General features: G+C 35.9%; 1 pseudogene; it reads right to left on the bottom strand.

Moving 5' to 3' along the window:
* Positions 1-13,704: 13,704 nt before the first annotated feature.
* Positions 13,705-16,276, bottom strand: LOC122143939 (annotated as a pseudogene).
* Between the last annotated feature and the right edge of the window lie 2,029 nt (positions 16,277-18,305).

Genomic DNA, 18,305 nt, shown 5'->3' with positions numbered 1-18,305 from the left:
GGGGCATATGATAACAATAAAAGTTTATATGTTGTTTCACTTGGACAGAAGATATCGGCAAGTTGTCTTTTAACATGGATTTCCAATAAATGTAATCTTTGGAATCAACAGCAAACGCTAGTAATCCCAGAGAGAAAATTCCAATGACCCAAAAAGTTTGAGCTAGCAGCAGCACAAGGGCGTTGTTGATTTTAACACGCCTCCAAAATAAAAAAGATGAATCTGGGGTTTTAAAAGTAACTGTTGGATTCAGGGGCCTTGGTTTTTATCTGCGCAGGTATCATCATTGAAAAATAAAATCTTATGTTTTCGTAAAGATCACTTTTCTTGTCACTTCTCACTAAGCCCTGTTTCACTGACTCCGGAAAAGCCACTCACGGGGTTTCACAAAAAAGACAAAAGAAAAACATTATTTTTGCACATACAAAAAAATTTTAATGCAGATTGGGTAAAACGGGTTTAAAATTTTAAAATCTGGATTAGAAACAGTTTCCCCAAAAATAAATATTTTTAGTTAATTATTTTAAAATTTTAAAATACTCAAAACGAGTCAATTTATTTTATTTTTCAGTTCCTTTACATTGTTACTTAAAATTTTTACCCTTTTTTTTTTCTAATTTTTAAAATTTTTTTATAATTACAAAAGTTTTTTAAACCCAACTGGCACAAGGGGGGGCCCGGGGTTTTTGGGGTTGTTTTCTCTTTTCACTTAAAACGTATACATTTAAATAAAAGGGTTTTTAGAGTAAAAAATCCCAAAAATTTTTGAATTTTTCAGTGTTTACCCCAGTTTTTATAAATAGTCTTTGGTCATTCTCATCATTGATGGTTTCTAACAAAATATCACTTGTTCCGTGTTGACATCTGACTAACATCTGAACCTAAATAACATATACTTGCTGATATGTTTATTTAGTTTTTACATACAATGTATGTCAAATGCACTTACAGACAGGACTTGTTTAAATTGCATCGGTGTTTTTTTTTTTGGCTCTTGTACTGTTCAAATAGTACCATACAAACTACGTAAATATGTGTACATCAAATAAACATAGGTCTAGTGTAAGCTAAAATGTAATCAAAAAAAGTAATAACCCAAGAAACTGTTGCAAATCAAGCCAGTTTCTTTTCTGAGAGTCCTAGGATTTTCTTTAAATGCAATTCTTCCTCACCTGCACATATTTTCAGCTTCTAGACTGCCCAAGTTGTCTGAGGAAAACACAAGAGCATGGTGTGTTTACACCTATCAACCTAAACATCCAAAGATCCACAATACCATGACAATCACATAACGGTGATTAATATGCGCTATTATTATGCATGGCAATGTTCAATGTTATTAGCCTTTCAAAAATCATCTGCTAAGACCCCCGCACTACATTAAACGATCATGTGTTGGATAGGACCGTTCATAACAATAACTAAGCTATTAGGTCAATGGCCATTAAATCATAATGGCTGCATTAGCAAATCAAGATTGAAACAGTTTGTCACCTATGCTAACAAGATTATAAAAATCAAGAAGAATCTAAAATAGTTTAATTTTACATTGTCAAATGTTCAAGAACATAACAGCAGATATTCTACGTTTAAATAATAAGTTTTAATGAAGTTAATAATTGGTTATAACATTATGCTACAAAAACATGTTAACCTACATTCTGAATATAAGTTTCTTATATAATAGAATTACACAGTTCCTTATATAAAGGAGGATAGATAGATAGATAGATAGTAAACATTATTTATATCCTTTAATAAATCATTTTGCTGGCTGAAGTAATTTTTAACGTTATAAGCGTAAATCCCAATTACTTACCTAAGGGGGACATCCCAGATTGGATTTCCTCTTCTGATGATCAAGGCTTTCATTCACGTGCACAATCTTCTAAATCCATGTTTATTTGCACGTTGAGTTGTCGGGGTTGTAGCATGTTTGGTCCAAGCTCCATCACGAAAAAACAGTGTGTCACGTCTGTAAGTTACACAACATCGTGTGAAAACTTTTGTTCCCAGCCAATGTAACGTTATGTGTGCATGTATTAAAAGCGTTTTTTTTTTCATTCAATGTTCCAGGAAGCTGTAAGGCGCCTTCACAATTCGGAAAACAAACCCACATAATATGATCCACAAACTGGGTACGACTGCTGTTTTTCTGCTATTTTTATTTGGTTATTTGGCCTTTGCTGGGCCAGGCTGTTTATGGGTTTGACATATTCCTTTTAAAATGTATTTATGACCACCTTCTCTCTGTCCACACAGAAATAAGTTTGCCAAGCCTCGTAAAACAAGCAGTCATGACTGATCTGCTAGAGGAATGAAAACAACTTTTGCAGATGCAGACCCCTGAGTGTATACAGGTAATTTAAAATGTTTAACAATTTTAATGTCCATAATTTTAGTCTCTTATATTTTGTCCATCTTATGATTTCAACGTAGTGTAGTTTCTGTCACTTATCTGAATTTCTTTTATTCAGCGTGTGTGCAAGACATACTTTGAAACCACTTCGGAGGAAAGTACAATTTTGTCTCAGGCCAGAAAAGTCCCAGCTAAGAGATGCCATTTAAAACAGGAGCTAAAAACCGACAAAGGAAAAAGACGGGTAGTAAGGGTAGAAAATTCATCAACCGCCTGTTGTCTTTAAAGGACCTTCACCGTTTCAGCTCCCAAATTGAAAAGCCCGCGGGTTATGTTATTTATCTTCTGCGGTGTCTTCGGATAACCACAAAATAAAATCGGGGGTTGTGAGGACGCTACTGTTTGAAATTCAAACTGATCAACTGAGCTGAGCTCCATTCCTTCCTAGTATTTTTTTTTGTCTACTTTAAAGAGTCAATGGGGCGCATGATTTGTTGGATTATAAACATTCCAATCTTTGTGGTTATCCAGAACAAGACTTTTAACAGGTTTGTTTGTAACAACTAGAGACTGAGTACATTGACAAAGTTCATTTTGTGAGGGATACACATACAACCGCCCGTTGCCTTTAAGTTTGATACATTGTCTGGGTGTTTTAGTGGTTAAACACATTGTGGCGGTCTTGCATTTGATTCTGCCGTTCCAGGTGTGCAAGACGTGGTTCAGGGGGGGAGTCGGATGGCAGAGAGAGAGTGCTTTCCCAGGCAGACTGCAAACAGTGGAGTCTGATGGCTGACGAGTCTGAGGGGATGCCATTGTTGATGGAAGGCCAGTGTGGATTGTGAGGTCCTCCATCTCACAGGACCCCACAATTGTCACGACTTTGTGAGGAGCTTCAGCGCAGATTGGAGGCAAGACATGCGCTAACACTTTTTGCATCATCAGCGTGTTAAGGCTGATGGAAATGGACATGATGGACTCCTTTCTTCACTTTAACTAAACTGCACTGGTTTTTGCAATTTTAATTGCACCACAAACTGCACATTTTCACTTATTCTCTTCTATTTAATCTTATTCTTTGTTATACTTATTAGGTTACAATTTATTTAGTTTCATATTCTGCAACTTATTTTCTTTTAATATTGTGTGTGTTTGCTGTGTTTGGTTACATTTTAAATACTTTTTTGCTGGGTGGTACATATTAAGTAGTTTTATTTAGTTTTATATTCTGTAACTGTTATAATATGGCTTGTGTTAAGTAAATTTTATAAAAGTACTTTGCTTTGTGTGTACATATTATTTAGTTTTATATTCTCTAACTGTTATAATATTGCTTGTGTTTAGTAAAATTTTATAAAAGTACTTTGTGTACATATTATTTTGTTTTTATTTTTGTAACTGTTATAATATTGCTTGTGTTTGGTTACATTTTTATAAAAGTACTTTTTTCCCCTGTAACAGTTCCTATAGTTTTTATTTATATATTTAATGCTTTATTATATATTTAATGCTTTAGTGTTTTTGGTTTAATTTTAATAAAAAGAAATTCTGAATCCATTCTGTTTTCCATTTTTGAGGGGGTTGGGTTGTATAGTGGGTGGGGTGGTTATGGTTTATTAACATAGCACGCCAAAACCAATCAAGTCACTAGTGCTATGAGGGCTTAGGTTGGGCTAAATGAAACCCGTGACCAATCAATACTAGTATCAGGAAATTGACAGGTCACTGTCCCAATAGTTGTCAGAGGTTGGGGTGTGTTTTTTTAAACAACCAATCAATGGTTGAGAAAAAAAACACCAATAAGGACAGCAGAGGTGTGTCAAGGTTGTGAAGGTGAAAGGGCTCTTGAGGTTGTACAAATGTCTCCTGACAACATTCTTCAGGGGATTACTTGCCATGGCAACAAATCGGCTGCATATACCACGGGGATAATCCTTTCAGCAAGATACATCCGAATTGGTATCATTACGGGAGTTTCCTAACTTGGTGGAATTAGAAGTTTACCCTCAGTGGAACTAGTAGATACTTCCGAAAATCAGTGGAGCATACAGGAGTTTCCTAGGCCGGACAACTACAACCTCTTTTCATGCAGTGATTGTGGCCAGCCTAAGGCACACCTGTGCAATAATCATGTTGTCTAATCAGCATCTTGATATGCCAGACCTGTGAGGTGGATGGATTATCTCGGCATAGGAGAAGTGCTCACTAACACAGATTAAGACAGATTTGTGAACAATAGTTGAGAGAAATAGGCCTTTTGTGTACATAGAAAAAGTCTTAGATCTTTGAGTTCAGCTCATGAAAAATGGGGGCAAAAACAAAAGTGTTGCATTTATAATTTTGTTTATTGTAGTATAGATGAATTACATGAAAGAACATTTATAGGCTATGAAACATGAATATAATAAATATAAATAATTCTAGCCAGTAATAAAGACAGATTCTAGCCTATAGTTCCCAACTAGTCACAGACTATTTTACAAGCACTTCTCTCACCTCTCTTGCATAAAGATAACCACCCTGTCAATGCTCAGCAAGACAATAATGTGAACACCTAACAGAAACATCTGTGAAACTATAAACAGAATGCAGCAAATTGTGATTTGCTAAATAATTAATTAACCAAAGGAAAGAAAACTGTCTGTATAGTTATTTGCCACATTTTGTGATCTACTAGGCCTTGTGAGATTATTGAATGCCAGCCTTTGCGATTATAATAGTCTGCGGGGTTTTCTCTCGGTGATATGATTGGGATGTGTGTACCGTCAATAGCACCCACACTGCAAAAAGCATTCCTCGACTGGAAAAAACAGATAATGCACTGCAGAAAAATATTTTTTAACTTAGATTTTTTTACTTTTTTTGTCTTGTTTTCAGCCAAAATATAAAAAAAAAATTTAAATCAAGAAGGATTTTCTAAACAACTAAAAATTGTTGTCTTGTTTTCAGAAAAAAGAAGTGAGTTTTTGCCTAGAACAAGCTAAATAATCTGCCAGTGGGGTAAACAAAATAATCTTATTTCAAACAGAAAACAAGATTATTTTGCTCACCCCCTTTGGAAGATTATTTTGCCAGTTTGTAACTTGCTTTTGTAGAGCTGGTTTGAGTTCATTAGCCAAGGACATAAAAGTATCTCGACTTAACCCAATCAGTGTCACTGTAATTGTGTACCATTACATTCCAAAAATCATCTCCTTGCAGACGACATTTCACCCTCACACGACGGTCTGGTGACATCTGCTGTCTGAGTGTTTTCCTGGCTCTTTGAAACAAATTTCAGCCTCTTTTAATCATGTGACGATGTTCCCGATGTAGTAATTCATAATTTCTTTTAAGTAGGCCTATTTTTTGCAATTGGAACAATTTAGTTAAGAACAAGAAAATAGCTGTCAATACCACAGAAGCTAACATTGTGACAAACGATACACTGTAGCACATCTAGGAAATTTAAATTTAATGTCGTTACATTTTAAAATGTCGTGTTTTATATTATTTGTTAAAGCATTTGTTTTTGTTAAAACTAATTTTTAAATTCTAGTTTTTTTCATATGCATATGTTTCCCACAATTTTAATTCCTGTGTAAATGCATTTATGCCGCTTCAGAACTGCATTAAACACTCTGTGTAAATGCACATTTCAGTGGTTTTTTATGCTGCTTCAGATTTGGTTTCTGTGCCGCCTTTGCTGTGTAAAGATGCCTATAGATAAATAGACATTAAATAGATAGATGGAATGCAATGAAAGTGCTTAGGTTTAATAGCTGTAAGTACCTGAATTTATTGGCAGAAAGGTCATAGACAATGTGTGATGGATCAACTAAGTACACTCTGCTTTCTGCTGCACTGATGTACTGTAACCACTGGAAAAATTGCATTATTCCGCAAATATTAACAAAAACAAAAGGTAGCCAATTGTGCGGTCTAAGTGATCGCAGCTCAGAGTTATGAATGATGTAATTTGAGGAGGGGACCACCGAAACAACAACTTCTGTCATTTTCCCCCCATAATTCATTTAGGGTCAAGAAAACATATTTGCTCTAAATTTATATAAGTACTTAATAGGACCGAATTAAGTTATGTAGACATTGTTAATGTGCTGTGATATAATATACACCTGTTTGCATGAATATTTCAGTTTGTTCATCTGGTAAATGTGGCTTTGCAGAGATCTCTCTTGTTTTCTGTTTAAAAAATAAAAATAAAACCTTTTTGGGGTGTCCCAACAATCCCAACAAAGCATAACTACAAAAACAGATACCTAAACATTTTAAAACATAGCTTACTAACTCAGACACTAATAGCCACAACAGATTAAAAACATCTACACTGGTTTTAGAAAAAAACTGTCATTTATAATGCCTTTAATAATAGGTCCAGCACTAAAGGCAAAACAAAAAGCTAAACATCAACCCCCCCCTCCTCTCCCCCATCACCCAGACTTACACGTCTTCGAAAAGATGATGTGCTGTCAGACACAAACACAGACTAAAACATAAATGCCCTTTTTAATATAAAAACTGTAAAAATGTGAGCAGGTTAAAAGTAGCAATCAAAAAAGAATTTCCTGCATCTTTCCACATCTTCATACTCGAGAAGCAGCGCATCATGCATCTTTTGGTAAATTTGCACAAAGTCATCGAGTCTCCTCAGCCTTTTTTCATTGAAACCTATTTTTAGGTCCCATTGGCTTTTCTCCATTATCCCCTGCATATGGTTATCTTGAGTGAAGTTCTGAAAAATTAATGTACATCTCTTATCTGTCTAAGAACAACTATAAATATAATACATTTCAGATGCTTCTTGCGACAATTTACCTGTTCCTCTGACTGTCTGACTTTCCTCTAGAACGTACTCAAGTTCTGGTATGCTGGACTTGTCCCATGACGTCCTGGATCTCCTAAAAGCAATTTAACCCTTGTGTGCTCCTCATTTGAGTCACAATCATGGTCTTCATGGTCAAAAGTGACCGGATACCTGAAATGAAACTTTTTTTTTTTTTTCAGTAAAATCAATCTATTATTTTTTTCTTTAATAATAATTTTTATTTCGTATTTTGAGAGAATTTCATGGTACTAATTAATATTTATGCAACAATTATGATCATTTTTTCCCCATTGAAAATAGTAAAAAATTTAATTTTTTTTTTTTTTTTTTTTTTTTTAATTAATGCAGTATTTCAGATTAGAAGAGAGACCAGGCCTTTAAAATCCAATTTTTGAAGGCAGAATAGCACCTCCTGGTGAGAGCAAAACAAGAAAACTTTGTAATTTCATGGTGTAACCACTAGATTCCTGTATAGGACTCTGTAGAGAGGCTTGTGAATCACCTAGTTGTTTTTAGACATGATTGTTTACTTTTATCAGTTTGTGGATTTAAATGTATATTACGGCATTCTCAAAGACTACTTTTTGTCAAGGTATATATTTTTTGTTGTTTTAAATGTTGATTTGAAGTGTAGTTTTTTTTGTTTGTTTTTTTTGCATTATTATTACTTAATCCAAACCTGAACACAGAAAGCATGTTGTTACACAAAATATTAAAATTCTATAAAAATGTATCAGAAATTAACAGGAATGCTTTATCAAAGCTTAACACTTCTGGGTCTGATCTGATTTTAACCTCTTATTTCAGTCTTCTGACTCATTTTGGCTATATGTTTATAGCCATACCAATTCATTTGAGTGTGTATAATTCTGTATTTGTGTGTCTGTGAGTGTGTGTGAGTGTGTGTGTCTGTTTTGCACTCCTGATGTTTTAGAGTGTAACCCCTTCCTTGCTGTCCACCTTTTTACTGCATTGTAGTCGAATTATTGATTTTATTTCACATACTTGCAGTGTTACAGTCACACCAGTTCATAGGTGTGTGTATGTGTGTATACAAGTGTGTGTCCACGCATGTGTGAGTTGGTGTGTTGCTGTGCAATTTTTTGCTGCATTGTGGGGGATTTGTAGATTACACATAAAACTGTTCTGTATTTTCATTGTTTTCCCATTCATTTCCTATGGTCGGTCACTTTATGACCACTTAGCTTTTTTGAATCATGTCCTCAATTTATTTTTGTGTTCACATACCAAGTGCCATAAAAGTCACCAAGTTTCGTACCATTCTGGTACGGTTTTTAAAAATTCAAAATGTAAAATTCTCCGGTCAGAAATGACCGAAGACCATGCAAATACTGTACTGATGTACTGATTAATAACTACTTGTCTTAAACCAATGAAAAGGTACATGAGTTAGCCTACCTAGCATCATACCAGACCACAGGGTGGCATACGGGACGAAGAAGAGCCAAACCAGAAATGAATTCTGGTGTGTAATAAATGTTGGATTGGCCATCAAAATCAAGAAATGCATCATTGATTGTTTCTCTTTCTTCAGCTGAACAGGGTGAGTTATGAAATCAGATTTCTTTTTCAAGTAACTAGGAAAGTAACAATTGAATCAGATCAAATACACCAGTCAACATTTAAAGTGGATGAAAACCTTTCATTGAAGTCCTAAAATCATCTTTAGCATTGTGGTTTTCGAATATAGTCAATACAATAATATTTACAATTGCTCTTTACAAGTCATTTTACAATTAAAATATGATGTACTGAGGTAGACTAGTAAAGATAACTGAATGCCAGTAAGCTTTCTCATTATTGTTGACATTTGTAATGCATGTTTCTCCAGAAGATGGCCAGACAGTGAATGATTACTGACCGCTGGATCACATTGATCAGGCAAGAATATACATGTAGGAAATGTATATGTGTATACTGCAGGATCGTGACTTTAAAACATCTTTACTATAGCAGCATAATGAGGAGGATTTAGTACAGAGATTTCTTTAATGAGTGACCAACTCCACTCGGACAGTGTCAAAAATATATACCTCTAAAACAAAACAAAAAAAAACACACAAACGAAAACTATCTAATGAAAACAACAACTTATTCAGCAACAGACCATTTAAAAAATAGTTAGTTGTAAGTGACTGTCAAACTGTTATATCAAAACATATACTTTATATTAGCGAAGTTACTTTTGCAGACATTCCAGTTGAACTTTTTCTGTATCATCTTTAACTCAAATATCATTATCTTAATGTCAGTTTTTATAAGTAGCATACGAGTTTAAAGCACTGGAGGATTCAGACTAACTTTCCCTAATCCTAAATCCAAGTATTTGTGTCAATGAACATGTCTGTGCCAACAGATTAAGTCCTTGTCCTTAAAGGTGCTGTGTGTAGGATAGACACTGGTATTGCAGTACAAACTGAAAATAATGGAGAGGGTTTTTTTCACCCAGCCTCTCCTCCTCAGACTTGAAGCACACGCAGGTTGCCAGATTGACGACACCAACAGGAACGAGCACACTTGATGATGCGAAATGAAATGTTTTTCCTCCAACTGGCAACCCGGGGTGCTGAAATACAATTACAAAACTGGGAGTGGGTGGGTTTCACAAACCAAAACAAAGATCTACATTCCGGCCCGGAACGCACATTTTAAATTTTTTTTTTGTCAGATAAACAAGTATGTTAACTTAGCATGTTTCTTAAATATCTGCAAACATATTATGGTATTTTTATGCCTTAGTAGAGTCAAAATCTTACATACAGCACTTTTAAGTCTGGGTGAACCCAGATACCTGTAGCACACACATCTCCAAAATGTCTTTTAAGGGAGGGGTCAGCTATCTTTCTATCTTAAGGGAGGGGTCAACAAGAGAGCATTGTGCTGCTCAATTGCAGAAGCCAGCTTCTTTCTCTCCTCATTTATATTTCTCCTTATTTTATTTCGTCCTTTGTTCGTAAATAATTAAAATGACATTGGGCATTTATTTTTACTATTTGTTAATTACAACAATAACAGTAGTAATAGTTGTGCTATAGTTGTAATACTTATATTATTAGTTTTCTCCTAAATATATAACAGTGTGGTTGTGTGTCTGTAAAGATGATGCTGCCGTTGTTTAATGTACAAAGATAATTCTTCTATTGTATTTCTTATTGGCTGAATTGCAGCATCACTGTCTCCCACAGCTGCTGTATAAAAATAAAAGAAATAAATACAACAATACATACAATTTAAATCAGTTCAGCAAATTGCTTGCTCAGTCAAGTTGTAGAAGACTGCAGTTATAGTATTTTGCGAATGTAAACTGAATAACATATCATAGCTTTTACGTTCTAGTGTGGGCCCATTCCTGTACATCTGTGACCCACTGATGGAGTACACCATCATCTACAGCAAGTGTTTGTTTCATGTCTTGTAAGCTTTCTGTCTCTTTTTTTTAGATTCGGCTGGTGGTACAGCCTTGTGCAACCCTAAAATCATGGCACTTCTGTTGTGGAATGCTTGTAACCTTACTAATAGAGCATTGCGTTTTGTTGCAATGTCAGGCACTGTTCTAATTTAAAAAAAAATATTTTAACTTTTAAGCAAAGCATTTGTGGGCACTATTTTTATAGCCGTATCATAAATCATATAGGGCTACTGCATCATATTGTGGCACATCATAAAAAATGTATTGTTATTTATATGCATAAAATAAACAGGATTTTAGGATCATAGTTATAATAACTAACCATGGCAACAACTAACTACTTAAGAAAATATGTCGTATAACAGATCACAAATATAAATTAACAAATGTAAATAAATTTCCTCACCTTGAAAAACGAGTCAGCATGGCAGCGATTCTGATTCTGTTGCAACTCTGAAATGAATCCGGTCGGAAACGCGCTATTTTCTAGCTTCTCCAGATTATTTATTTTAAATCAAAACAACGGAATAACAACGTTTTAAGTTCATATTAAAGCAATAAGGCCCAAGAAGCCATGGTTTACAGTGAATTAATATACCCTTAGCAGCGCGAAGCGAAGTTCCTAAAACCCCCTTAGCTGTTATAAATTAACTGTAAACCACGGCTTCACGGGGATTATTGCTTTTATAAAACAGTTACTCCATATACGTAGTAAGGTTTCACAGAATAAAACAGAGCAAATAAAATATAATGATATTAATAAAAACCGTATTCTTCCACCAAACAATGTAGTTCCTCAGAATCAGTTCAACCAATCAGAATCAAGGACTGGAATTATCTGTTTTATAATTCATAACATTTCATAGCAAACAAAGTATTAAACATAAATTAAGCAGATACGCAATTAAAAGCGACTTCATAAGCAAATGTCTTGTTACTAGATAAGTGACTGAACAAAGCACGTTCTATCTGTACATATTTTAGACTGTTTTTACATAAATTTAGATAAGTATCGAACCTGAAATTATGGCCAGATAATACGTAAATCACAGTAAATACACAAAGTTATATACGTATTGGACCGTTTGAATTTAAATCTACATGTGTATGTTTTGTGTTTGAGATCAGGCTGGATCTTGATACATGTGTCCCTGCCTGATCTCAGAAGTAACACAAGGACAATGCTTTAGCCCTTTTCAAATGAACATTCTATTAAAGACGACGAAAATCTCTCTAGATTACTGTCTGACCTTAACATTACGTTGATTTAAAGGGATAGAGGCCAGAATCTTTGCACAGTTATTAGAAATTATGAGAGAGACCAATGACACTATTTTTGACTTGAACTGCCACTAGGAAGACTACAGCAATATTGTATTTCTGAATAAATTAACATGTGTACAATGAAACAACAGAGTGATACATATTACAATACAATCCAGTTCAGCATCTTGCTGGCTACACTGTTTAAACACCTTAAAAGATTAGAAAGCATATTTGTATAGTGTAATGAACTTGTGGTGGTGGTGTTTGCTATTGTATATGGATAAAATAAAATAAAAAACAAATTTATAAACTAGATTCTGAATATTTTCTACAAACACAATGACACTGGAGAATACCTTAGTTCTTCTGTTTATAATCATGATTTGCTTAAAGAACTCTATAAATATACTTCATAAATAACAGCTCCTGAGTTCAATTTTTATAAAATGCATGGTAACACTTTAGTAAACTATTAACTAGTTGCTTATTAGCATGAACATTATCAGCTGTTTATTAGTACACATATTAATGACTTATTCTGCATGACAATATATTAGATCCCTTAATCCACCCCATACCTAAACCTAACAACTAAGTATTGATAAACAGCAAATTAGGAGTTTCTTGAGTCAAAAGTCATAGTTAATAGTTAGTCATTAGGAAGAACTGGTAAACTTTATTTTGAGGTCCAATTCTCGCTATTAACAAAACATTAACTATAGCTGCGTTTCCACCCCTGGAACTTAACCCAGGAACTAGGGACGTTGGGCTGGTACTCAGTGTGTTTCCACCACAGGAACCAGGATCTAAATAAAGTTCTGGGTAAAAAATGCCCCCAGAAAGTCCCTGCTGGCGAGGTAGTACTTTTTCAAAGCTCCGGAACTTTCGGGGGTGGGGCTTGAGCGCTGAGCATGCTGATTGGTTGAGTTCATGCAGCATTGTGATTTCAACCACCATTTATTTGGATCATTTTCTAAATATTACTGTTATTGTGTCATGAAATGTAATTTTACAAGTATTTCAGGCGAGAATGTAGTTGTTTAAAACTAAATTCTGTGGTTTATTTATAAAGACAGAGCCTATTTAAAAATATGTTTTGCCGATTTCGGAGACGATCAGCTCCACGTGATCAGCGGGAGCTCAGTGATCATGTATCCGACCTAGAGCAGCCTCACCTCGGCTAGTCCTTCTGACATTTGCCACTGGCTGTGATGTCTCCTTAGTGGTTAAACATAAAATATAATTTGTTTTGTGTAAATCTAACAGGTAATCTTTGGTCTTTATTCAATTTATCTATATATTAAAATGAAAATAAAAAGAGGCAATTGATATAATATTTCATTTCATTGTAATGTATGCTGTATATATACACATTTCCCTGAAATAAGTAGATTTTTGCAGCTATTATTATGTATAAATGAAAACGAAAGGAGGCATTGGTACTTGATATTCTATTTCATCTTATTGTAAATATACAGTGAGGAAAACTGTAGTAGCCAAGGTGAGCTGATTGATGTTATCAAGTACGCTGCCGTTTGCAGAAATACCAGACTCGCGTCGTCCCATCCGCGGGAGAGCACACTCACGAGTCGAACTCGCAAAGTCCAAACTACCAAGGATGCAAGTCCGAAATTTGCGCACTTTGTATTGAGAAACGCGCGTATTTTAGACTGCGGTGGAAACGCAGAAAGCAACAGGTCTGGGGGGAAAATAGTTCTTGGGGAAAAAAGTTCCTGGTACAATTGTTCCGGGTAATTTCGGTGGAAACGCGGCATATGACTTTTGCCTCAAACTCCTAATTTGCTGAATATTAATAGTTAGTAAGGTAGTTGTTAAATTTAGGTATTGAGTATTATTAGGGATGTAGAATATGGTCATGTGGAATGTGTGCTTTATAAGCACTAATAAACAGCTGAACTAGTTAATAGTGAGAATTGGTCCCTAAACTAATGTGTTGCCAGTGTATTTTACAGGTTTTAACCAATGAATGTAAAATATGGCAAGATGACCAAAAATCCATTAGAGTTTGTAACTTTGGGAAACTAAGCCAGTGGGCTTTAAAATGGAAACCATATTTGATGGTTTTACAGTCACTCCTCTTACTCTATTTGTAGAGACCACAGTTTCTATTGATTTCAAATCCATAGTTTGCTGAGCAATGACCTTTGTTTCTTCACATGCTGGTTTGCAGGTCTCTATTTAGCAGAGTGTTGTGAGTTTCTGTTGGCTCATTCATGATTCGCGGCTTGTTCTGTTTGCTACTAGTGCGTTCAGCCTCATCCAAAGCACCCGCTTTTTTCAAGCACAGCACATTCTGGAAACTCTTTTTGAAGTTCTCTGACAAGAAAGCATACAATATTGGGTTTGCGCAGCTATTTGCGTATCCTAGCACCACGACGAATGCAAACATACTCCTTAAAAAAGGTGTGGTGCTAATGGTGCCAGTGACCGATGTCACATTGAAAATGTAGAAAGGCAGCCAGCAGAACACAAAGACGGCAACCACAATGGACACCATACGCGTCACCCTCTTCTCAGACTGCCTCCGTTTGTTGGAGCTCACCCTGACTCCTGAGGACTTCACTTTGATGATAATGCACAAATAGCACAGACATATGACCATCAGAGGCAGGAAGAAGCCCAGGAAGAAGGTGTAGAACATGAAGGCGGTGTAGTAGGTCTCCTGCGGCTCTGGCCACACGATAGTGCAGAAGCAGCCGCCGGGTTTGGTGATCAGCCCACTGTAGATTACGATTGGGAGATTGACGACGAGAGACACGACCCAAACCCAGATTAATGGTCTTTGCGACATTTGGCTTCCTCCATTTGGTGGACTTGATGGGATGCACCACAGCGAGGTACCGATCGATGCTCATCACCATCAGACAGAAAATACTGGTGAACTGATTGAGAGAGTCCACAGTCATGACCACGCGGCACAGAGCTGCGCCAAATGGCCAGTGCACCAACGCCAACTGGATGGCGATGAAGGGCAAACCGAGCATGAACAGCACGTCTGCCACCGCCAGGTTTAGGATGTAGATATTGGTGACCGTCTTCATCTTGGCATATCGCAGGATGACGTAAATGACCAGAGCGTTTCCACACAGACCGATCCCTCACCACAAAGTACATGAAGGTGATGACGGCCGTGCTGGTTTTGGTCAAGCTCTGGTCCGTCTCGTTTCCCAGGCCTTCTTCAGATATGTTCCCGAGCATGATGTCATCGTACATGGGGAGTCCAGACAGATTGCTGGGGAGGTTACTGGGTGAGAACGAAAATGTCCAGGAATCCATTATGTATATCCCTCAGATTCCCAATTCCATTAAGTGTGACTTACAGCCTGGGGGGAAAAACATATGGTGGTCAATGAAGTATATACTCTTGTATATATCCTATATATGTTTGTGAGAGCCTACAGAGGGAGCTGTCCTACTGCGTAAAACATTATCCTAACGGACAGATTTGGAACATTTTACATCAACGGCAAGTCAAGCGTTTTATTCAAACTAACTTTTCCACACAGAAAACAGGGTGTATTCACACCAGGAAAGTCCGCTAGTTTACTTGCTTTGTATTACTTATTTACCGTTTTAAATTTTTAGGCCAACCACTAAATTTCCAATCAAGCTGTAATGAAGATGGTATGGTCCTGTATACTTAAGTTTACTTTGATATGAAAGATTAATGCTTCCCGTCAAACAGTTTTTTTTTTATTTTATTTTTTTATGTAGTTCTGTATAGCTGTATAGTGCACAGTCTAGTAACTGACTTGGGAGAGCAATGTCCTCTATGTCACAATCATCCCCGGTGGACAAACAGGCCTGAAAAGCAAAGTAATCAATGTCCCTCTGAGATCCAGACCCATTTATGGCTTTCATTTTTTTTTTCTAGGGCACGTGTGCATTAATCCTAATATTAACCACTAAAGCTCCAGGGCTGAAAGTGTCGTCTGTCACTTCACTGACAGTCCAGAGCTGCTCATGTCAATGCAAGGGGTTTCATTTGGAGCATTAATTACAGTCTCTTTAGAAAAAAGAAAGAACTTTTAAGTGGAAAAGTGGATATTCTATCTAGACATGAAGGTAACAATTTTATGAGACAATGACGTTGCTTAGTATAACTCTCTCCGTTTATGGTTCATTCATACCAAAAGTTGCCATAGAACTAAGAGAAATTATAAAAAAGAAAACAGTGTTCTATATTAATATCCACTGTGGCTTGGCCGAATATTTTTTTTAACATATACAAACATAATGCATTCATATTTAAAATTCTGAATTTTCTGATGGACACAATAAATAAAAAACTATTTTAAAAACATTACTTTAGGAACAGGTTATTTCTTACCTTCAAGTTGAGGTGTGTTGTTTAACAGTACACAGTGGGATCCCGTGTTCATGGTTCTGCTGAAGAGCCACATGTGGAATATCCAAAACACACATGATCTGATCTGATCTGAAACTGAAGAGATTTGACCCTGTGCCGAGACAAGCCTCTCTGAGAGAGAGAGACAGGCTGTGTATGCGTGTATTGAAGAGAGCATTTCATGCAACTGTGTCTGAGTCAAGTTACTGTATGACTGCTGTTTGTTCATCACTGATGTGTCTGTAAAACATTATTCTGTATACATTGTGTATTATGTAGTATTGCTATTGTTTGTGTGCGCACTGTGATATAACAACAAAACACATTAAAAATTATCAAACCATCTTAACATAACAAAAAAAAACAATAGAAACCATTATAGAAATTATAATTGTTTCCACTACAAATACCATTACAAACCATCAAACTATAACCATTAAATAGTTTTTGTAGTATGTTTTGGGACAAATTTCAACAGGATTTAGTGGTTTTGACAAGTCACCAATAAAAGGTGACAAATTACCAGTAGAGACCTACAGGGACCAGTACAGGTTCCATTAAAACCAATACAATTTCCCTTTATAACCAGTAAAACCATTACCAATTCTGAAATGTTTTCTATTGTGTGTTTGTTTGTTTTTTCAGCAGGATAGCTTTCTAAAACGTATAACTTATAAAATGTGGTCACTTATTGAGTGGAAGTGTGGGTCACACACACACACACACACACACACACACAAAGACCTGGGTGTTCATGAATCCACGGTAAGAGACCCTGTCTGTAAATTTAGAAAATTCAGACCTGTTACAACTTACAAGGATGTTTGGCAAAGCACAATGGACGATTCTGAGAGAGGTGAAAAATAACCTCCTGAACACTTCACAAACTGGGTCCAGAAGCGTGGAGGATCAACAATCATTGTTTGGCTCCTCTTCTCCCCCACAGTGTCTGAAAATTACAAAAATCAAAGAACAATGAATCAAAAAATCCAAACGACTATAATTAAATTTACTAAAAAATACTGCTAAACTTAAACATACAGAGCCCGCACATGACATGCAAGAAAAAAAAAATTGTGCGCATGGTTTATTAATTTGTTCCCTCAATTTACAAGATCGTGCGCATGATTTAATAATTTGTTCCCTCGTTTTAAGTAAATCATGCACATGATATAATAATTCATGCCATCGTTCAAGGTAAATTGTGCGCAGGTTTGAATCATTACCTCCAAACAGATGCTGGTGTTTTAATTATCTTCAGTAGGCTACGTACTGTATCACATCCGCCGCCTTTGTGAACAGGCTGAACTCAAAATAAAACCCAATTAAAGTGTCTCTGTCCATAACATGTGTACGCTGACAGGAAGTACAACTAATTATTTTTGTGTGCACATTTACGTAGAACAGTGGATGATGAATGTATTCAGACAATAATGAGCAAACACATCTTACTTGAAATGACAGGGACGAATTATTATTATATTATAAATCGAGGTAACAAATTAATAAATTGCGGCCGAAATTTTTTTTTGTCTTGCATGTCATGTTCGGGGCTCTGTAGAAACAGAATTGGGATATTCCAAAATTGGTCAAGTCTTAGGCACTGTTTACACTAGTGTGTTTTTAAAACGGCGTTTTAGAATGAAAACGATCCTTGTCTACACTGGCGTTTTCACTACGTTTCAGAAACGATCTCTGTTTATACTACACAACTTAATGTTATTGTTTACACAGTCGTCAAGGATACCCAAAGCGAATCAGCCAAGCCACGCCATCAAAATCAAAAGTCTCCGTCTTTTTACACTTAAAACCAAAACCCAACCCCGGAGTTTTCAAACTAAAACGGGGTCTGCAGCATTTTCAAAACTCCATTTTCGAGGGTCGAAAACGCCGGAGTAGTGTAAACGATAGGCGCAACCATAACAAAAGTTATGCGTTTTAAAACGAAAATGCACTAATGTAAACGGGGCCTTATAAGCTGGGTTTGTGTTGCTTCCAAAGGAAAATCTACAAATTACAAAATTTTAAGGGTTCACTTACTTTTTTCCACCCTGCA

This window comes from Cyprinus carpio, unplaced genomic scaffold (genome assembly GCF_018340385.1).
Source record: "Cyprinus carpio isolate SPL01 unplaced genomic scaffold, ASM1834038v1 S000006537, whole genome shotgun sequence".
Classification (NCBI taxonomy): domain Eukaryota; kingdom Metazoa; phylum Chordata; class Actinopteri; order Cypriniformes; family Cyprinidae; genus Cyprinus; species Cyprinus carpio.
Note: the sequence above shows the minus strand (reverse complement) of the source record. Positions and strands in the feature narration are given on the sequence as shown.